This window comes from Capra hircus, chromosome 24, assembly GCF_001704415.2.
Source record: "Capra hircus breed San Clemente chromosome 24, ASM170441v1, whole genome shotgun sequence".
In the NCBI taxonomy this organism is placed as follows: Eukaryota; Metazoa; Chordata; class Mammalia; order Artiodactyla; family Bovidae; genus Capra; species Capra hircus.
Window position 1 is genome coordinate 43287834 of NC_030831.1, and position 23992 is coordinate 43311825.

Below are 23992 nucleotides of genomic sequence, written 5' to 3' on the forward strand. Positions count from 1 at the left end.
AATTTCATTGAACTACCTTCTCAAATTAAAATTCTGAATGAAAGTGAAAGTCATATCCGATTCTTTGCAACCCCCATGGATAGTCCATGGAATTCTCCAGGCCAAATTACTGAAGTGGGTAACTGTTCCCTTCTCCAGGGGACTTGCCAACCCAGGATCAAACCCAGGTCTCCCACATTGCAGGCAGATTATTTACCAGTTGAGCCACCAGGGAAGCTCTAGGTATCTTCAGAAGATAGAGTGCCTGAAGAGCCATGGATGGAGGTCTGTAACACTGGACAGGAAGCAGTCATCAAAAGCATCCCCAAGAAAAAGAAATGCAAAAAGGCAAAGTGGTTGTTTGAGGAATCCTTACAAATACCTGATAAAACAAGAGAAGTGAAAGGCAAAGGAGAAAAGGAAAGATATACCCATCTAAATGCAGAGTTCCAAAGAACAGCAAGGAGAGATAAGAAAGCCTTCCTAAGTGATCAGTGCAAAGAAATAGAGGAAAACAATAGAATGGGAAGACTAGAGATCTCTTCAAGAAAATTAGAGATACCAAGGGAATATATCATGCAAAGATGGGCAAAATAAAGGAGAGAAACAATATGGACCTAACAGAAGCAGAAGATATTAAGAAGAGGTGGCAAGAATACACAGAAGAACCATACAAAAAAGATCTTCATGACCCAGATAACCACGATGGTGTGATCATTCACCTAGAGCCAGACATCCTGGACTCCAAAGTCAAGCGGGCCTTAGGAAGCATCACTACGGACAAAGCTAGTGGCAGTGATGGAAGTTCAGCTGAACTATTTCAATCCTAAAAGATGATGCTGTGAAAGTGCTACACTCAATATACCAGCAAATTTGGAAAACTCAGCAGTGGCCACAGGACTGGAAAAGGTCAGTTTTCATTCCAATCCCAAAGAAAGACAACGCCAGAGAATGTTCAAACTACCACACAACTGCACTCATTTCACATACCAGCAAGATAATACTCAAAATCCTCCAAGCTAAGCTTCAGCAGTATGTGAACTGAGAAATTTCAGGTGTACAAGCTGGATTTAGAAACGGCAAAAGAACTAGAGATCAAACTGCCAACATCCATTGGATCATAGAAAAGCAAGAGAGTTCCAGAAAAACATCTACTTCTACTTTATTGACTACACCAAAACCTTTGACTGTGTGGACCACAATAAACTGGAAAATTGTTAAAGAGATGGGAATACCAGACCACCAGATGCCATGATCTTAAGTTTTCTGAATATTGAGCTTTAAGCCAACTTTTCACTCTCCTCTTTCACTTTCATCAAGAGGCTCTTTAGTTCCTCTTCACTTTCTGCCATAAGGGTGGTGTCATCTGCGTATCTGAGGTGATTGATAGTTCTCCCGGCAATCTTGATCCAGCTTGTGCTTCATCCTGCCCAGCATTTCTCATGATGTACTCTGCGTATGTTAAATAAGCAGGGTGACAATATACAGCCTTGATGGACTCCTTTTCCTGTTTGGAAACAGTCTGTTGTTCCATGTCCAGTTCTAACTGTTGCTTCCTGACCTGCATACAGATTTCTCAAGAGGCAGGTCAGGTGGTCTGGTATTCCCATCTCTTTCAGAATTTTCCAGAGATTTCTGTGACCCACACAGTCAAAGGCTTTGGCATAGTCAATAAAGCAGAAATAGATGTTTTTCTGGAACTCTCTTGCTTTTTCCATGATCCAGTGGATGTTGGCAATTTGATCTCTGGTTCCCCTGCCTTTTCTAAATCCAGATTGAACATCTGGAAGTTCACGGTTCACGTATTGAAGCCTGGCTTGGAGAATTTTGAGCATTACTTGACAAGCGTGTGAGATGAGTGCAATTGTGCAGTAGTTTGAGCATTCTTTGGCATTGCCTTTCTTTGGGATTGGAATGATAACTGACCTTTTCCAGTCCTGTGGCCACTGCTGAGTTTTCCAAATTTGTTGCCATATTGAGTGCAGCACTTTCACAGCATCATCTTTCAGGATTTGATCCTGAAACAGCTCAACTGGAATTCTATCACCTCTAGTAGCTTTGTTCATAGTGATGCTTTCTAAGGCCCACTTGACTTCACAATCCAGGCTGTCTGCCTCTAGTTGAGTGATCACACCAATGATTATCTGGGTCATGAAGATCTTTTATGTACAGTTCTTCTGTGTATTCTTGCCACCTCTTCTTAATATCTTCTGCTTCTGTTAGGTCCATACCATTTCTGCCCTTTATCGAGCCCATCTTTGCGTGAAATGTTCCCTTGGTATCTTCAATTTTCTTGAAGAGATCTCTAGTCTTTCCCATTCTCTTGTTTTCCTCTATTTCTTTGTATTGATCACTGAGGAAGGCTTTCTTATCTCTTCTTGCTATTCTTTGGAACTCTGCATTCAGATGCTTATATCTCTCCTTTTCTCCTTTGCTTTTCGCTTCTCTTCTTTCCACAGCTATTTGTAAGGCCTCCTCAGACAGCCATTTTGCTTTTTTGCATTTCTTTTCCATGGGGATGGTCTTGATCCCTGTCTCCTGTACAATGTCATGAACCTCCATCCATAGTTCATAGGCACTCCATCAGATCTAGTCCTTTAAATCTATTTGTCCCTCCCACTGTATAATCATAAGGGATTTGGTTTAGGTCATACCTGAATGGTCTAGTGGTTTTCCCTACTTTCTTCAATTTAAGTCTGAATTTGGCAATAAGGAGTTCATGATCTGAGCCACAGTCAGCTCCTGGTCTTGTTTTTGCTGACTGTATAGAGCTTCTACATCTTTGGCTGCAAAAAATATAATCAATCTGATTTCGGTGTTGACCATCTGGTGATGTCCATGTGTAGAGTCTTCTCTTGTGTCGTTGGAAGAGGGTGTTTGCTATGACCAGTGCATTCTTTTGGCAAAACTCTATATTAGTCTTTGCCCTGCTTCATTCTGCATTCCAAGGCCAAATTTGCCTGTTACTCCAGGTGTTTCTTGACTTCCTACTTTTGCATTCCAGTCCCCTATAATGAAAAGGACATCTTTTGGGGGGTATTAATTCTAAAAGGTCTTGTAGGTCTTCACAGAACCGTTCAACTTCAGCTTCTTCAGCGTTACTGGCTGGGGCATAGGCTTGGATTACCGTGATATTGAATGGTTTGCCTTGGAAACAGAGATCATTCTGTCGTTTTTGAGACTGCATCCAAGTACTGCATTTCGGACACTTTATGGCAGAAAGCGAAGAGGAACTGAAGAGCCTTTTGATGAAAGTGAAAGAGGAGAGTGAAAAGGCTGGCTTAAAACACAACATTCAAAATACGAAGATCCTGGTATCTGATCCCATCAAGTCATGGCAAATAGATGGGGAAGCAATAGAAACAGTGACAGACTTTATTTTCTTGGGCTCCAAAATCACTGCAGATGATGACTGCAGCCATGACATTCAAAGACGCTTGTTCCTTGGAAGAAAAGCTATGACCAACCTAGACAGCATGTTAAAAAGCAGAGACATACTTTGCCGACAAAGGTCCGGATAATCAAAGCTATGGTTTTTCCAGCAGTCATGTATGGATGTAAGAGTTGGACCATAAAGAAGGTTTAATGCCAAAGAATTGATGCTTTTAAACTGTGGTGTTACAGACGACTCTTGAGAGTTCCTTGGACTGCAAGGAGATCAAACCAGCCAATCCTAAAGGAAATTAACCCTGAATATTCATTGGAAAGACTGATGCTGAAGCTGAAGTTCCAATACTTTGGCCACCTGATGGGAAGAGCCACCTCACTGGAAAAGACCCTGATGCTGGGAAAGACTGAAGGCGGGAGGAGAAGGGGATGATAGAATATGAGATGGTTGGATGGCATCACCAGCTCAGTGAGTGTGAGTTTGAGCAAGCTCCAGGAGATGGTGAAGAACAGGGAAGCCTGGTATACTGCAGTCCACGGGGTCACAAAGACTTGGACACAAGTGAGCGACTGAACCACCACCACCACCTTCAGATAAAACATACTGAAGCAGATAGTACAGAATCTACTCCTGTGTGAATTTCAGCCACTTTCAACAGATGGTGATTACTGAGTCTGTGCTCTAGAGCCTGGGAGCCACAAAACTACTGAGCCCACGTGCTGCAAATACTGAGCCTGTGTGCCTAGAGCCTGTGCTCCACAAGAAAAGCCACAGCAATGAGAAGCCCGCACACTACTACTAGAGAGTAGCCCCCACTCACTGCAACCAGAGAAAAGCCTGTGCAGCAATGAAGACCCAGCATAGTCATAAATAAATAAATAAAATTATTTTAAAAATAAAATAGACGGTAGACCACAGAGGGACAGACTAGGAGTTTGTTCTGGTTTCCTTTTCAGCCTTGTGGTTGAACCTCAGTCACAACATTAATTCATATCTCAGCTGTATTGACGTCTGCATCTCCATCAACTCAACACTGTATCCATCATTAATCACACAGATTTAACTTCCTGTTTTGTTTTTTTTTTTTCCCTTAACTAAAGTCCTCTTTTTATCTCCACTGCAAATCCCTTAATCCAAACACCATCTGACTCTGCCTGGATGTCTGGCTGCTGCCCTGCCCCCAGCCTTGTCTCCCTCACTGTCTCCTCCCACTCCTCTTCCAGAAGCAGGCTCAAAAGAATCTTTAGTGTTCCAGGGAAGCCCTCCCCTCCCCTCCTTCCTGGTTAAGCCAAGTCTTCCTATCATACAAGTTGCAGCACCATAAACCTCTCCTCTGTAGCCGTTACCAACTCTATAATTTTACGTTTGTACCTTCCCTCTAGACTTCATGAGGCAGAATTCTACTCTCAGAAGCTAATACAAATCTTGGCATTTTTGAAGCTCAGTATCTATTAATTTAGCAGAGGAATTTCAATATATAAAATACCCTTTATTTCTGATGGAATCTGTATATACTGTGAAATGGCTAGCACAATAAGGTTAGCAACCACTTCTGCCACCTCATACAATTACCTTTTGTTGTTGCCTTTGTAATAACATTAACATTTACTTTCTTAGCAGTTTTCAAGTATGTAATATAGCATCATGAACTGCAATCATCATATTGTACATTACATGTCCAGAACTTAAAAATGAAAGTTTGTACCCTTTCAGTTGCATCAATTCAATGTTTGTAATTTTAAGAAAACACTGGTAGGCAGGACAAACACAACCAACCCTTAGTACTCTTGGGGCTTGATTCTGGACTGCTGGTGGACTCTGAAATCTGCAGCTGTTCAAGTACCTCATTGGCCCCCTGCATCTTCAGTTCTGCATCCGTGGATGCATCGTGTAAGGACTGTGTATAAGCGGATCCTCACAGCTCAAACCTGCGTTGCTCAAGGCTCAGCTACACTCACATGTTAAGTCACAAATCTGTGCTGCACCACTTCAACCCACAGTAACTCAACCCTAATATACTTGCTAAGCCTATTTGTCTGACTGTGTCTGGACTGGGTTTAAAGGCATTGTATGAAATCTGGTTTACTCTATACAAAAATACTGAATGAATACTTACTATGAAACATTTCTAAACCATTTATTTTTAGCTTCTCAGCATCTGGGGTTGACCATCTACACAGAGAATATATAACACCCCTGGGAGGTGGACTTAGCCAAGAGAGCTGCCCTTCAAGGAGTCCTACCCTCTGGGCAGCCCCTCCAGTCACTGGTCCCTGCAGAAGTACATGGGTCAGGCCCCCGTCCCCAGCTCCCAAGCTCCCCGTGGATCATCCAAGACCTGCTGTCCTGAATCACAGTTAACTTTTCCCTCACCCCTTGCAGTTGTGGCCCAAGTAATCCCAATAAACCTTCTGAATTCAAATTTCAACTCAGAGTCTACTTCCTGGAGGGACTCTGCCCACAGATGGACATTTTACAAATATGGTAATGTGCATATATCAGAAACAAAACTGACATGAATTTTATAGGTAAAAGTCACTATTTAAAGATATTCTGACTCACATCGAGTGTTGGAGACCCTGAGTGGGCACTGCTGTTGTTTCAGAAGCCCCGTTCTGCCCCCTGACAACAGTCCCTCTTGTCGGGGACACCTCATCGCCATCACAGGTGGGGACAGCACCCTGACAGGCAGCCCAGGCCATCTCCCCCTGCAGTGGCTGGCTCCCGAGTAGGCACCTGACTTCCCCCCAGACTTTCTCACCTCACTTCACAGAAAAGACTTCCTGCTGGAGTTACTGAGCTGACAGAGTGGGGATGTGTGCAGACTGTCAGCTGGCCAGTCTTTTTAGGAAGAGCCTGTGCTGGGGGCATCCGGAAAGAGGATGCTATCCCGATTACTGGGTGTGAGGTACTGGATCCAGCCCTGCCTTAAGACTCCTCCAGCTCTCCTCAAGCTAATCTGAGTGAATTTCTGTCACTTTCAACAGAAAGAATTATGATCTAACATGTCCCCTTAATCCAGAAACATGAATTCATGCTTCTGTGTCTTAGGGGTGGTCTGGTGGAACAGTACAAATAGCACAGGCGCTCCTTCCACCCAACCGTAGTCATTACTGCTCTGACATGTCCCCGAGGGGTTGTAGCCAGGACGGCCTCACTGTTAGGACTCCACACAATTGCTGTCTTCACCTGTGCTGTGACAAAACCCTCAGCTCCCTGCTGGTAAGAACCAACATCTGCTCTCTGTAATAGTGATGATAACTTAAATGAATGGCCTGAGAATTTCATGCTTCTTCATTTTTCTGAACAGACACTTCCTCGCTATGTCACTTTGGACAGTCACAGCTGCTCCAGTCCTCAGTTTGATCTTCTCACTGTAAAATGCAGATGCTCATAAATACCTTTTAAATTATTTTACTATTCAGTTCAGTTCAGTTGCTCAGTCGTGTCCGACACTTTGCGACCCCATGAATCACAGCACGCCAGGCCTCCCTGTCCATCACCAACTCCCGGAGTTCAGACTCACGTCCATCGAGTCAGTGATGCCATCCAGCCATCTCATCCTCTGTCGTCCCCTTCTCCTCCTGCCCCCAATCCCTCCCAGCATCACAGTCTTTTCCAATGAGTCAACTCTTCCCATGTGGTGGCCAAAGTGCACATTAAATATGTTATTTAGCGGTTATTTGGTAGACGTAAGTTACTACTGTTGTGGTTGTTCAGTCGCTCATTCATGTCTGACTCTTTGAGACCCCATGGATTACAGCACTCCAAGCTTCCCTGTCCTTCACTATCTCCTGGAGTTTGCTCAAACACATGTCCATTGAGTTGGTGATGCCATCCAACCATCTCATCCTCTGTCATCCCTTTCTCTTCCTGCCTTCAACCTTTCCCAGCATCAGGGTCTTTTCCAATGAGTCAGTTCTTCACATCAGGTGGCCAAAGTATTGGAGCGTCAGCATCAGTCCTTCCAATGAATATTTACAGTCAATTTCCTTTAAGATTGACTGGTTTGATCTCCTTGCAGTCCAAGAGACTCTTAACAGTCTTCTCCAACACCACAATTTGAAAGCATCAGTTCTTTGGTGTTCAGCTTTCTTTATGGTTCAACTCTCACATCCACACATGACTATTGGAAAAACTATAGCTTTGACTCTACAGACCTTCGCTGACAAAGTGATGTCTCTGCTTTTTAATATGCTATCTAGTTTTGCCATAGCTTTTTTTCCAAGGAGCAAATACCTTTTGACTTTGTGGTTGCAGTCACCATCCTCAGTGATTTTGGAGTCCAAGAAAATAGTCTGTCACTGTTTCCATTGTTTCTCCATATATTTGCCATGAAGTGATAGAACCAGATGCCATGATCTTCATTTTTTGAATGCTGTATTTTAACCCAGCTTTTTCACTCTCCTCTTTGACCTTCATCAAAAGGCTCTTTAGTTCCTCTTCAATTTCTGCCATTAAAGTGGTACCATCTGTATATCTGATGTTGGTGACATCTCTCCTGGCAATCTTAATTCCAGCTTGTGCTTCATACAGCCCTGCATTTCACATGATGTACTCTGCATGTAAGTTAAATAAGCAGGGTGACAATATACAGCCTTGACATATTTCTTTCCCATTTTTGAACCAGTCTGCTGTTCCATGTCCAGTTCCAATTCTAAATATTGCTTCTTGTCCTGCATACATATTTCTCTGGAAGCGGGTAAGGTGGTCTGGTATTTCTATGTCTTTAAAGAATTTTCCATGGTTTGTTGTGATCCACACAGTCAAAGGCTTTAGCATGGTCAATGAAGTAAATGTTCTTTTGGAATTCCCTTGCTTTTTCTATGACCCAGCGGATGTTGGCAATTTCCTCTCTGGTTCCTCTGCCTTCTCAAAATCCAGTTTGTACATCTGGAATTTCTCAGTTCACCTATTGCTGAAGCCTAGCTTGAAGGATTTGGAGCATAATCTTGCTAGCATGTGAAATGAATGCACCTATGCAGTAGTTTGAACATTCTTTGAGACTGGAATGAAAACTGACCTTTTCTAGTCCTATGGCCACTGCTGAGTTTTCCAAATTTGCTGGCATATTGAGTGCAGCACTTTAACAGCATCATCTTTTAGGGTTTGATAGATAGCTCCGCTGGATTTCCATCACCTTCTCTAGCTTTGTTCATAGTAATGCTTTCTAAGGCCCACTTGACTTCACATTCCAGCATGTCTGGTTCTAGGTGACTGACAACACCATCGTGGTTATCTGAGTCATTAACATTTATTTTGTACAGTTCTGTGTATTCTTCCCACTTCTTATTAATCTCTTTTGCTTCTGTTAAATCCTTGCCATTTATGTCCTTTACTGTACCCATCTTTGCATGAAATGGTCCCTTGGTAGCTCCAATTTTCCTGAAGAGATCTCTAGTCTTTCCCATTCTATTGTTTTCCTTTGTCTCTTTGCAAAGATAAGAAGGCTTTCTTATCTCTTCTTGCTATTCCCTGGAACCCTGCATTCAGTTGGGTATATCTTTCCCTTTATCCTTTGCCTGAACTGAAAAATTCATACTCAAATTGAAGAAAGTAGGGAAAACCCACTAGGCCACTCAGCACTCAGGTATGACCTAAATTCAAATTCCTTATGATTATACAGTGGAGGAGACGAATTGATTTAAGGGACTAGATTTGGTAGACAGAGTTCCTGAAGAACGATGGACAGAGGTTTGTAACATCACACAGATGGTGGTGACCAAAACCATCCCCCAAAAAGGAAATGCAAGAAGGCAAGGTGTTTATCTGAAGAAGCCTTAAAAATAGCTGAGAAAAGAACTGAAATGAAAGGCAAAGGAGAAAGGGAAAGATACACCCAAATGAGTTCCAGAGAATAGCAAGGAGAGATAAGTTACTATAAGCCAATGAATATTTATGAAGATTTGAGTGTGAACACTTTCACTCTATCACAAAAACATGTCTTAAAAAAAAAAAATTTTGTTTCTTTACCAAATAGGATCTCTTTAGCCTCCTGTGAAGTAAAAATCTTAACTCAGCAATAAATCAACATAAAATAGCTGAGAATCTGTAAATACTATAATTAAACAAACCTGAACAAATGTGCAATGACGAATCTCATGTTTTGTCATTAGCAGCAAAACAAATGAGTTATTAGAAAATAAATTACGGATTTTTATAGTTTTAGAGACAAGCTTCTGTCAGTTTTAGTCTAGGTTCTGAATAGTTGTTTGTTTTTTTTTTTTTTTGCTTGCACAAATAATAATAATAACAGATGCCAACCTGTGCTTGGAATACGGTGAGAAAGTCCTAACAGGGAGCACCCACTTGGCAATTAACTCTCCCCATTTCTGACATAACCATTCTCAAGCTTGCAATTAGAACTGCTCTCTGCCAACATTTTTAATTCCCAGCATCTTAAAAATAAATAAAATCTACCCTGTGAATCACAAGTACATCAAATGCTCAGAGTAGTTTTAATTTATTTGCATAGATTCAACATCAGCTCACACATAAGTACCTCTTTTTAGATTAAACCACCCTTACAATATACACGCATCTATATATACATGAATATAATACAATTATATTAATATACAATATACAAATTATGCAAAATACAAATATACAATAATATAATTGTATTAATATATTATAATACAAGTATATTATTATAATATGATATATACATGAATATACAATTCATATATTAAAATAATATTTTAACAATAGCGTTTGAATAATTACCCTTTTCCTCCACGTTGTTAACCATTTAGAACTGTTATTTAATGGTATTTCTCTGTGAAATGGGTATGTTTTCAGTTAGAAACTTTTACATGTGCAAAAATAAGTGTCTCAAGAATTCCTTGGAAAAAATTTACTCAGTTAAAAGATGCTAATATACTTTTAAAGAAATTACTTACATAGAGATTATTAAATGCATATCTCAAGTGATAAGTTGCTAATATAAATAATGCCTATAATAAATAGAACATGTATATCAGCTCTACAGAGTAGAAGCCATGATGTCCTTGCTAATTCAGATACTTTCGCCACAGAAAAGCAGGAAGAAGGACTTTATCATCATATTTATCAGCCCAAATTAATATTTTTTAAATTATAGCATAAAAAGCCCCCAGTTACAGCAATTCTCGTGATAAATAGAAGTCTTTCATGCATATTAAAGAGCTAATGGATAATTACTAAAGAATATTATTTATATTTTCTTCATCTTTTATGACACTTTCTTAAAGATGTAACATGCTCCTTCTCCCAGAGGGATGGAAAAGGGAGAAGGTATGAGAATCAGAGCATTGTACTTTATGAAAAATGTAAAATGTTAAGATACTAAACTATAAATTTATATTCTGATAGCACAGCAGTAAAGGAATCCATCTCCCAATGCAGGAGATGCAGGTTTAATTCCTGAGGAAGATCCCTGGAGAAGGAAATGGCAACCCATTCCAGTATTCTTGCTTGGAGAATTCCATGGACAGAGGAGCCTAGCCGACTATAGCCCTAGAGTTGCACAGAATTGGACACGACTGAGCAACTGACCAAACAAAGCTTAATTTGGATTTCTACGGTTCACTACAGAAATTAGAAAAAGTATAGATGAAGTCTTCAAAATAAAAGAAATTCATTTCTAGGTTCTAGAAAAGGAATATTGTTGCTCAATCCTCCCAATACTGTTGTAGACAGACAGACAGACAGACACACACACACATACACATTTGTCCAGAGTGTAATGCCTGTCTCTGCCGCAGATGGATGGACTCACAGTATCTCCCTAAACGTATTTCTCTGCCTTTTCAGTTTGTATACTCATCAACTATTCATACCTACAGACATCAGTGATGATCACTGTAAAATAATCACTGAAATATCAGAGACAATATTTACAAATTATACCACAAAAAGCTATTTTCTTAGTAAATGCAAATCCAATCCAATAAGAAAAACCAATATTCCATTAGAAAAATGGGCAAAGAATATGAATAGGTAATTTAAAAATACAAATAGCTCTTAAGCATGTGAAAAAGTACCCAATATCATTCATAATAAGGAAAATGTAAACTAAAAGTAAAATGTAAACTAAATCTCTTGAGAGTCCCTTTGACAGCAAGATCAAACTAGTCAATCCTAAAGGAAATCAATCCTGAATATTCATGGGAAGGATGAAGGCTGGCCACCTGATGTGAAGAGCTGACTCACTGGAAAAGATCCTGATGCTGAGAAAGATTGAGGGCAGGAAAAGAAGGGCACAACAGAGGATGAGATGGTTGGATAGCATCACCATCTCAATGGACATGAATTTGAGCAAACAATGAAGGACAGGGAAGCCTGGCATGCTACAGTCCACGGGTTCACAAAGAGACTTAGTAACTGAACAACAAAAACTAAAACTATGAAAGATAAATTTTTACTTATCACTTAGGAAACACATTGTGAAGATGTAGAAAAATAAGACACTCTTACACATTTTCAGAGAGTATCAATTAGTAAACATCTATGGAGGATAATTTAATATTTTATGAAAACTATAAATGCACAATTTCTCTGACCCAGCTATTCTACTTTTTGGAATTTGTCTTACACATGTAAGACACACATGAAAATAGCACCCATGAAAAATAAGTTAAAAACTATCTATTGCAGTATTGTTTGTAAAAAGCACAAGACTGGAAGCAACTTATTTGTTGTCAATAGATGACAGATTACATCAATTACAGTTTAACCACACAACAGAACATCATGAAGACACACTAAATGTGAACACTATACGCTGACATGAAATGATCTACAAGATACAATATTAAATGAAAAAAAGGAAGGTTCAGAATAGCATAAAAAAGGAAGAAAAAATATTGCTATTTTTCTATTAGTTATACATAAATTGTCTGTGCGAGGACACAGATGAAATTGACGGTCTCTTCTGCGGGAGAGACTATGAGTGGCTGAGACAGAGGGTGAGGCTTCCTGAACTACTCCTGGATTCCTGAAGTATGTGAATTTGTTTATTTGTTAAAGTTAATAAGTTCAAGAAGTTACAGGACCTGACAGGTAGAAGAGTTCTGACATGATCTTTTACAGAAAAGATTCTTCTGAAACATTTTAATAGGGAGCGTAGTAACGAAGGCAAAGAAACCTAAAGGCAAAGAGAAGGTAATTTTACTGTTGCTGCTGAGGTGTGTGTTCTGGGAGTTGCTCACATTCACAAAACAACAAATCAAACAGAAAAGAGAGAGACTTTGCCAAGGACTCTAAAAAGTTACAGTGATAGATGATTTAATTAAAACGAACAAATGGCAATCTTACAGACATCTGGTGGTAGATTCTTTCTTTCAAACAATATGTTCACCACTTGAAGGACTAGAATTCCATTTTGGCTGTAGGGAGAAATTTCCAGTTAACTTAAATGTCGTCACAGTCCTCAATATTCATTGGAAGGACTGACGCTGAAGTTGAAACTCCAATACTTTGGCCACCTGATGAGAAGAACTAACTCATCTGAAAAGACCCTGATGCTGGGAAAGACTGAAGGAGGGAGGAGAAGGGGACGACAGAGAATGAGATGGTTGGATGGCATCACTGACTCGACAGACATGAGTTTGAGTAAACTCTGGGAGTTGGTGATGGACAGGGAGGCCTGGCGTGCTGCAGTCCATGGAGTTGCAAAGAGTTGGACACGACAGAGCAACTGAACTGAACTAAATGTCGTTGCAGTTTTATTATCAGAGGTGTTGGGAGCAGACATGAGAGGGTAGGCCAGGAATATGAGAAAGCTAATTAAAATATACTTCAACATGTGAATGAGACAGAGGTCTTGTGGCTTATCTCTGTGAGTGTGCTCAAGCAGAAGACAGCCTGAAGCCACATCACGGTAGACGTCAGAGGTGTCAATGTGCTGACTGGTGATGGCACCAGAATACAGGTGGATGTGATTATTGGCTGTGAGATACTGGGAGGGGGAATATTTGATTTTTTCCAACCGATTACAGGTTATAAAATGTGTTTATTTAACTTAAAAAAACAGACAAAAGACAGTTTCATAACAGCCTGATTGTTTCTAAAAAGTGTTTTTCCCCTCAGCAACGTAAAGATACTTTATATATATGCATATATAATATTTTGTTTTAAGTAAAATATTTTAGCAATATCTTATTTAAGATTAACTGAGCTCAAGGATTTCATCACAAAATTATGATTCTTGTATAGCAGTAACTGAACTAATACATGTAAATCACTCAGTAATGTATTACAGCAATAGCTTTGATGATATTGTGTAAAATTACTCAAATAATCTTTTGAAAATTCATAACGAACCATGCTGATTTCCCACTCACCTTCTTAGCCCACAGTTTCAATATATGGTCAAATACTAGCAGCTAAAAACAGACTGGCTCTAATCTGGACACTGAGAAATCATCCTCCCATTACAGGGTTTTATTATACGTAGGGTAAGATTTATCCAATCAGAAGAATCTGACTAAACAGGAGTAAAAGTCATATGTGAGTGAGAATCACTCAAACGCTTAGAAAACTGAGGCCCTGGAGTAATGCTGCTTCTTCTGGAGCCTTGAGCACAGGAAAGGGGCCCCACTGCGCCTCCATTCCCACGCCACAGCCCACACCCACTGCCGGGGCAGCTGTTCCTGGATCCCAGCTCCTACTGGAGCACCGTGTTCAGCCTGTGTCCCCAGCAGATGCACGGCTGCTGGGAGAGCTGTGGAGCTAATGTGCACTGCAGGCTCAGAGCCTTGTCTACACACGGTGAGTGTGCAAGAAATATTGGCTGTCATTCACTGCAACTGCCGAACAGGAGAGATGTATCGCATGAATGATGAAATTCTGCCCTTCGATCCTAATTCCTTTGGGACCTAGGTCTTCCTCAGTCACCAGAAACTGCAAGGCTGAATACAGCTCCTGCAGTCTTACAGGTCCACACAGTCCAACACTCTGGCTTACGGGCTCCTCCCATACATCCCCATCTCCTGTCGCCAGATTCACTTCTGGCCTTTGTCACTATTCCTACAAGAGAGGGGCACTAATCCCATTTCTGTCACCATGGGCAGCTAACAGCGTATTCTGCTGAACTGGGCTTCAGACTCCTCTCTGTGAGGTGAGCAGGAGGCAAAAGGTAGGACTGCCTACTTCTCAGGACTTTGTGAGGGTTAATGTCCTTATCAGAGAAATGAGCAAGAGACACTCAGGGATTTTAAGTGCTCATGTGAAAGTGACATACACTGTTTGAGCCCAGAGCTGCAGCTGAGGACTTTGGGTCTTTTTCCCTTCAAACTATATAAATTTCCTTAGAGTGGCTATCTCTGAAAAATTAGTAAAAATCCAGGAGCACTCTATCTTACCCATACTCCTCAGGTTCCCTGGTCAGCAGCTCAAATACATGTGGTGACTATAAAAGACTTAAGGCTAATTCTGTTTTGCTCCATTTCTTCTTGAAAGTTAATGCATTAAACCCTTAGAAAAGCTGAACTCTAGAACAAAACACGCCATCAACCAGGTTGAAAAAAAAAATCTCATTATTGAAGGACCCTAATGTTGCCTGAGGCCAAGGAAGCAGCAAGGGAAGGACACCTAAAAAGACAATAGGAGATGTGTCCTTGGTCCCTAAGTCTATGACAGGGTTGGTAATATAAACATGGTCCTTGTCCTAAGAAGTTCAGTCTAGTGAGGAGACATATGTCAACAGTCATCCCAATACAGTGTGATACGTGACAGAAGCCAGAGCACAGTGTTCTATGAATGAACACAGAGAATAAAGAAATTAACTTCCATCAGTAACACCATTTTAGGACAGTGGGCATCTGAGCTAGGTCCTAACAGTAAAGAGGCACTTTCTAAGTGAGAGAAGAAAAGGATAGTCCCGGCAGGTGCAGAGGCCCTTAGCATCAGGGGCTGGAGGGAGGGCAGCAAAGCCTGCACGATGGTGAGCACGGGGAATGAAGAGCCACACAGCTCAGATGGGGCCTCACTACCCAGTCTTGATGCCGTGCTCACAGGTCTAAATGTCCCATCTATACGCACCCCAGCACCATCCTCACATGGGCATGGAGCACTGGAAGACAGGCTCCATATGTGAAGAGGGAAACCACATGAGGAGGCTGTGCCACAGCTCAGGGGCAAGAGGTCAGACCGCTGCCTAAGGAAGCACAGGGACACTAAAGAAGCTCTGTATCTGCAGACAAGTCAGGGGTCAGCGCACCAGGGTTCTAGAGACCTGGCGAGAAACTAGAGGTCCAACATCCAAACCACAAGTTCTCCACGTCATTCACCACTGATCAAATATTTACAGAGGCTCTATTATTAATTCACTAGGGATGCAGCAAGTGAACTGGAGAGAGAAGGTCTCTGTCCTCTCTGAGAATGTGTCCTGGTGGCAGGTATCAGTGACCAGGAAGAGAGACCAGCAAGACAGCTCTGGACTGTGATGGCTGCTAGAGAGGAAATACACAGAGCAATGTGACTTTCAAGGAGACAGGGAGTGCACTCACCCTATGAGGGCGTCTGAGGAGGCCTCGGACACCCTTCAGCTGAGGACTGAGGATACAAGAGAAGAACCATAACTGAGAGGGTGAATGAACGCAGCATTCATAAGAAGGGTTTAAGATGTCAGCAAGAAACTTAATAATGAAGCACCAGAGGTGCAGCTACACTTGAGAAGAGATTCAAGACCATTCTGATGTGATAATCAGAAATGACCATCTATACCGTGAGATCCTGCCTCGGAAGAAATCCAAGATGGCTCTACTCTTATCAAACATCTCATCCCTCAGGGATCAAAATGTTTGGGGGTATTATACCTGCATTCCAAGGTGGATTGTATGTAGGGCACAAGACACTTCAAGGAGAGAAGATTTTCATCATTTGGAGTATATAATCTTCTAACAGAAATTAAGACTCTAAAAATCTTTCACATGCCTTCTATTTAGCATTCTTACTTCAACAATATGAACATATAATATTTCAGAATGCTTGGTTATTTTCACTCCTCACTCAGTTGTGACTGATAATTGTTTTAGGAATTTCTTCTTTCCAGCAATTGGTTTACCACTAGATTTTTAAAATACACAAGTTTTTAGTCCCCACTGACATCAATACAGTAGTAATCAGTATTGACTTTAGAGCTCAACATTGACAACACTGAGCTTTCTTACAAAATTCATCTCAAATTTAAAATATTAAACAGCATAAAATACATAAAATAGTGTACATTAAATTCAGAGCAAATTTTAGTGGGAACGCACTTAAAACATGTATCTGTATACATTTTACCTACACAAAACAAGACTTGTACAAAAATAAGGAAAATCTTGTTGAATGCTTAGTCACATGAATTGTACTTTCTGCAGAGCATTTTAAGACTAGAAGGAATCTTAACCATGTCTAATTGGCCCCTTTTCCCATTATATAATGAAGAATAAAGAAATCCAGCAATGTTTATTTGACTTATGCAGTCATATGAATAATGAGTGAAAGAATGCACACACGCTGTCGCTTTCGTCATATCCGACCAACTCTTTGTGACCCTATGGACTGTAGCCCACCAGGTTCCTCTGTCCATGGTATTCTCCAGGGAAGAATATTGCTCTCCTCAAGGGGATCTTCCCAACCCAGGGATTGAAACTTCATCTCTTATGTTTCCTGCATTGGCAGGTAGGTTCTTTCCCACCAGCACCACTTGGGAAGCTCTAAGTGAAAGAATACGAATCACCAAAAATAAAGCGGCTTTTAAAAATGATTAATGTTTAGGATTTTCTATGTAGAGGATCATATCATCTGTAAACAGTGAGAGTTTTCCTTCTTTTCCAATCTGGATTCCTTTTTCTTCTTTTTCTTCTCTGATTGCTTGTGGCTAGGACTTCCAAAACTGTTGAACAGTAGTGGTGAGTAGTGAGTATGGGTCTTGCTCCTGATTTTAGAGAAAATGCTTTCAATTTTTTGCCATTGAGGATAATATTTACAGTGGGTGTGTCATATATAGCTTTTATTATGCTGAGGTATGTTCCTTCTATGCTTGCTTTCTGGAGAGTTTTTATCATATGGGTGTTGAATTTTGTCAAAGGCTTTCTCTGCATCTATTGAGATAAATCATACGGTTACTACCTTTCAATTTGTTAATATGGTGCATAACACTGACTGATTTGCAAATGTTGAAGATTCCTTGCATCCCTGGAATAAAGTCCACTTGGTCATGATGTATGATCTTTTTAATATGTTGTTGGATTCTGTTTGCTTGAATTTTGCTGAGGATTTTTACATCTGGATATATAGGTCTTTTGTTTCTTTGAAGTGAAGTGAAAGTCGCTCAGTCATGTCTGACTCTTTGCAACCCCATGGACTATACAATCCATGGAATTCTCCAGGCCAGAATACTGGAGTAGGTAGCCTTTCCCTTTGCCAGATCTTCCCAACCCAGGGAAGATATTGGCCTGTAGCTATCTTTTCTTGTGGCATCTTAGTCTAGTTTTGGTGATGGTGGCCTCATAGAATGAGTTGGGAGTTTGCCTTCCTCTGCAATTTTCTGGAAGAGTTTGAGTAGGATAGGTGCTAACTCTTCTACTAGAGCTAATCAGTGAATATAGTAAAGTTGCAGGATATAAAATTAATACATAGAAATCCCTTGCATTCCTATATACTAACAATGAAAAAGCAAAGAGAAATTAAGGAAACAATCCCATTCACCATTGCAACAAAAATAATAAAATACTTAAGAATACTAAAGTATTTTATACTTTAGCATAAAAAGAAATACTAAAGAATACTAAAGAAACAAAGGGCGTCCCTTGTGGCTCAGCTGGTGAAGAATCCTCCTGCAATGCAGGAGACCTGGGTTTAATCTCTGGGTTGGGAAGATCTCCTGGAGAAGGGAAAGGCTACCTACTCCAGTATTCTGGCCCGGAGAATTCTATGGATTGTATAGTCCATAGGGTTGCAAAGAGTCAGACGTGACTGAGCGACTTTCACTTCACTTCAAAGAAACAAAAGACCTATATATAGAAAACTATAAAACACTGATGAAAGAAACCAAAGATGATACATATAGATGGAGAAACATATCATGTTCGTAAATTGGAAGAATCAATATAGTGAAAATGAGTATATTACCCAAAGCAATCTATAAATTCAGTGTAATCCCTATCAAGCTATCAACAGTATTTTTCAGAGAACTAGAACAAATAATTTCACAATTTTTACGGAAACACAAAAAACCTTGAATAGCCAAAGCAATCTTGAGAAAGAAGAATGGAACTGGAGGAATCAACCTGCCTGACTTCAGACTATACTACAAAGCCACAGTCATCAAGACAGTGTGGTACTGGCACAAAGACAGAAATATAGATCAATGGAACCAAACAGAAATCCCAGAGATAAATCCAAGCACCTATCAACACCTTATTTTTGACAAAGGAGGCAAAAATATACAATGTACAAAAGATAATCTCTTAAACAAGTGGTGCTGGGAAAACTGGTTAACCACATGTAAAAGAATGAAACTACAGCACTTTCTAACACCATACACTAAACTCAAAATGGATTAAAGATGTAAATGTAAAACCAGAAAGTATAAAACTCTTAGAGGAAAACACAGGTAGAATACTCCCTGACACAAATCACAGCAAGATCCTCTATGATCCACCTCCTGGAGTAATGGAAATAAAAACAAAAATAAACAAATGGGACTTAAAACGTAAGCTTTTGCACAATGAAGGAAACTATAAGCAAGGTGAAAAGGCAGCCTTCAGAATGGGAGAAAATAATGGCAAATCAAACAACTGACAAAGAATTAACCTCCAAAATATATAAATAGCTCATGCAGCTCGATACCAGAAAAATGAACAACCCAGTCAAAAAGTGAGCCAAAGAACTAAACAGATATTTCTCCAAAGAAGACGTACAGATGGCTAATAAATACATGAAAAATGCTCAACCTTTCTCATTATTAGAGAAACGCAAATTAAAACCACAATGAGGTATCAACTCACACTGGTCAGAATGGCCGCCATCAAAAAGTCTACAATCAATAAATGCTGGAAAGGGTGTGGAGAAAAAGGAAGCAGAACCATCTTACACTGTTGGTGGGAATGCAAACTGGTACCGCCACTATGGAGAACAGTGTGGAGGTACCCTAAAAAACTGGAAACAGAACTGCCATCAGTTCAGTTCAGTCACTCAGTCATGTCCGACTATTTGTGACCCCATGAATCGCAGCACGTTAGGCCTCCCTGTCCATCACCAACTCCCAGAGTTCACTCAGACTCACGTCCATCGAGTCAGGGATGCCATCCAGCCATCTCATCCTCTGTCGTCCCCTTCTCCTTCTGCCCCCAATCCCTCCCAGCATCAGGGTCTTTTCCAATGAGTCAACTCTTCCCATCAGGTGGCCAAAGTATTGGAGTTTCAGCTTTAGCGTCATTCCTTCCAAAGAAATCCCAGGGTTGATCTCCTTCAGAATGGACTGGTTGGATCTCCTTGCAGTCCAAGGGACTCTCAAGAGTCTTCTCCAGCATCACAGTTCAAAAGCATCAATTCTTCGGCACTCAGCCTTCTTCACAGTCCAACTCTCACATCCATACATGACCACAGCAAAAACCGTAGCCTTGACTAGACGGACCTTAGTTGGCAAAGTAATGTCTCTGCTTTTGAATATGCTATCTAGGTTGGTCATAACTTTTCTTCCAAGGAGTAAGCATCTTTTAATTTCATGGCTGCAGTCACCATACGACCCAGCAAACCCACTACTGGGCAGATACACTTAAGGAAACCAGAATTGAAAGAGACACATGTACCCCAATGTTCATTGCAGCACTGTTTACAATAGAAAGGACATGGAAGCAACCTAGATGTCCATTGGCAGACGAATGGACAAGGAAGTTGTGGTACGTATACACAATGGCATATTGAATATTACTCAGCTATAAAAAGGAACACATTTGAATCAGTGAATGAGGTAGATGAAATGAGGTAAATGAAACTGGAGCCTATTATACAGAATAAAGTCAGTCAGAAAGAGAAACACCAATACATTAATGCATATATATGGAATTTATAAAGACAGTAGCAACAATCCTATATGCAAGGCTTTAGCAAAAGAGTCACAGATGTAAAGAACAGACTTTGGACTATGTGAAGAAGGCGAGGGTGGGATGATTTGAGTGAATAGCATTGAAACATGTATATTACCTTATGTAAAAGAGATGACCAGTGCAAGTTCAATGCAGGAAGCGGGCACTCAAAGCCAGTGCTCTGGGACAACCCAAAGGGATGGGGTGGGGAGGGAGATTCAGGGAGGGGGAGACAAACGTGCACCTGTGGCTGATTCATGTCGCTGCATGGCAAAAACCACCTCAATGTTGTAAAGTAATTACCTTCCAATTAAAATTAATTAATTAAAAAGGTCAATGTTGATATAAATATTTTAGATATACTATAAATAAAAAATGAGTTATTTGCTTGAGAAAAAGATTTTTTTCAAAAGAAAGATTATCTTTAAACAGCATACTTCTCTGACACATCAAGTTTTTCCTACTACAGTAAAGAGCTAAACCTCTTCTGTGAAACAAAGTGCCTCCTGGGGAATGGGGCTCGGGCTCACCACACACTCTACATGGAGACAGTAGTGTCAGAGCTGCTAGGAACACACCACACCAGTCAACTGACTTTCTAGTCTGAACACAATTTTTTCTCATCTCTGACATCTCTATGCCACTCCTCTCTTTTCTCATTTCCATATTACTTCACACATAACTTAAATGACACCACTCCTCCTCCCATCCTGTTTCCATCTGTGTGCATGTGTGAGGCAGACACACACTCGCACACACATTCCCTCATGAGCCTCTTTGTTCCTCAGCACCAAATTCTATTCTGACTCACACGCCCTTTTCCCCTGCTGCTCAGGAGCCTGAATCTGAGTGCACACGAGGAACCTCCTCCAAGGACTCTAGACAGCCACCTTCCAGGACAGTGCACTACAGGTGACTATCCTTGCAGGGAGACAGCAATAACTGCCAAGGGTGCTGGTGCTAGGTTGGAGAGCATGTGGGATAGAAACGCAGCCATCAGAAATGCTGACAGCGTCATTCTGTGGGAACCACTAAGCTAAGCATCAGTTTACTGATCTGCAAAGTGAGCATCACAGGGCTGTTCATGGAGACTAAGCGAAGCAAGCAAGAGTGGCCACTTTGCAGCTGTGGGCGTAAATAATCGGAGAAGCAGCAGAGCTTTAAGTGTGAGGAATTGATAATTTCATTTAACAATAACAAAATCAGGGACGGATGCTCAAAAACTACTTAACACTGAACTAGGAGGAGAAGGGGACAACAGAGGATAAGATGGCTGGATGGCATCACTGACTCAATGGACGTGGGTCTGAGTGAACTCCAGGGGTTGGTGATGGACAGGGAGGCCTGGCGTGCTACGATTCATGGGGTCGCAAAGAGTCACACACGACTGAGCGACTGAACTGAACTGAAAGCACACTGCCATTAATATAATTTCCTTTTTTCAACCAAAGTAATTTACACTTGAAATTGCCAAGTTCAATTCTCCCCTCTCCACTGCACTTGCTCACCAGCCACACCAGCCAGTTGGGACCAGGCTGTGGTTGGGTAGGGGGTTCACTGGCACGAGCGCATGGCTGTCTCATCTTTCATATGACCTGCTGCACCGAGTGTATGGCACTGAAAGGACAGTTCCTCCATCTACACTTGCATCCCAGAGTATCAACTGCTTAGGAGACACACTGGACTATGTGCTCATTTTCCAGGGTATCAAATTGCCTCTGAGACAGAGTAACAGCAGCCAATCCAAATCCTATCATTTAGAGAACAATCTTCAAGGGTCTCATTCATTGTTTAAGAAGGAAATCATTGCATTATGAAAAGGGATTAGAATGAAAATGAATTTGCCTCCTAAATAAACAGATGAACTAAAGGCCTTGTGCTCTGCAGAGCAGCCAGGTCTAGCAAATGTAATGACCTCCTAATACAATTACAACACTTGGAAATTGATTATAGGTTTACATTTTAATAAACTGCCAAATGAGCATATAAGAAGTTTAACATAATTAAAATACTTTTGGTCTATCAAATCAAGAACATCAACACTGAGCTCAAATGTTCTGACACTAATATTCTACCCTAATTTTATATATACACATGGACATATACACAGATATATGGTTGCTAGAAACATCACTGATAATCCGTAATCAACCTGTTGAATCAGGTTATTACTTTGAAAATTCCAGTTGATATGCACTAACTCATAGATATAGAAGAAAGACTATCTGATTCTTAAATTATATATTTTGAGATCTTCAGGAAAAATACCAAATTAGCGCAGAGTATTTTATTAGTGTGGACTTAGCACTCCTGAGACTAGGTTAAAGGTTAAAATGACTAACATACAAGCATGAACTAATATGCATAAAAATTTTTTCTAATTTCAAGAAAACTGCATAAATCAAAGAGGAAGGGGGAATCCACTTGGACCCTGTAAAACTTTACTCCTAAAACCTCAGTGTTGACAGGCCATGCATGAGTATAAAATCTGTAATGAAACAGTACAGAACATTCACGTCAGGATTTCCACAGGTTTCACAGCCTGCCTTCTCAAGACTCCCTGTTAAATAATCTCTTCTGTGTAAATTGAATGGAGAGCATTTCAAGACCTCAATGACAGCCATAAAACTTCTCATATTTACTAGAAATATCTGGATCATAATGTTTCCAAAAGTCAACAATGCCTTCCACCAGAAAATTCCTGATATTCTAAAAAAACACAGATACAATGCATAAATTATTTCAGTTCAACAAACATTTCCAGAGTGTTTCCTGCGTGCACACACTACAGTGAGTCATTAAGAGGAAGATGACTTAAAGCACAGTCATTTATCTCAAGAAATGTCCAGCCCGGCTGTGGAGAAAGAGCTCAAAGACATAAGAACTCCCAGGGAGCATAAGAAGTGCGGGGAGTACAGGACACAGAGGAAGTGAAGGGTGGAGGGAGATGACACATGAGCAGGGTTTAGACGGGTCAGAGAGAGATCACCAACAAGACAAGGCAGGGAGAGAACTCCAGACAGAAAGCATGAAGTATTATACTGGGGTCCCAGACGTACAGCAAGCACAGCATTTTCAGAAACTAAGTAATTCTGACTGGATAGCATAAAAACGCAACAAAGGGAGAGCTGAAAAGGAGAATAAAACAAGAGTAGGTGAAATGCCATGAAGGCCTCACGGCAACACAATGGAGTTTCATTTCACCCTCCAGGCAATCGGAGTCACGTTAACCAGGAAGCAAATTGCCTGTGTCAAGCTGCCAGGTGTCCAAGGGTCAGAAGGGCCAGCCAAACTGAAAGTGGCAACTGGCCCTTACTCCCCTCTGTGTCCGTGCAGCCAAGAGGCCGACAAGGGTATTTTGCTCCCCTGCTCCATGTCCTCCCAAGATAGCACCAGTACGGTCAGACGACGGGCAGTGCAGGTGGGGGGCTTCCTCACTGCAAATACGTCATGGCCTGGGCTGCTGGGAGGGAAAGAGGGGAGGTAAGTGCCTCAGAGTGGAGGCGTTGGACGATGAGGTGCACATGAATAGCCATGGGCAGAGCGCCTGAGTCCTCAC

The 23992-nt window shown here is 40.9% G+C and overlaps 1 protein-coding gene across 5 annotated transcripts in view; it reads right to left on the reverse strand.

The window, feature by feature from the left end:
- SPIRE1 (spire type actin nucleation factor 1) overlaps positions 1-23992 on the reverse strand; it is a 141048-nt gene that overhangs the window by 42349 nt on the left and 74707 nt on the right. The window lies entirely within an intron of this gene.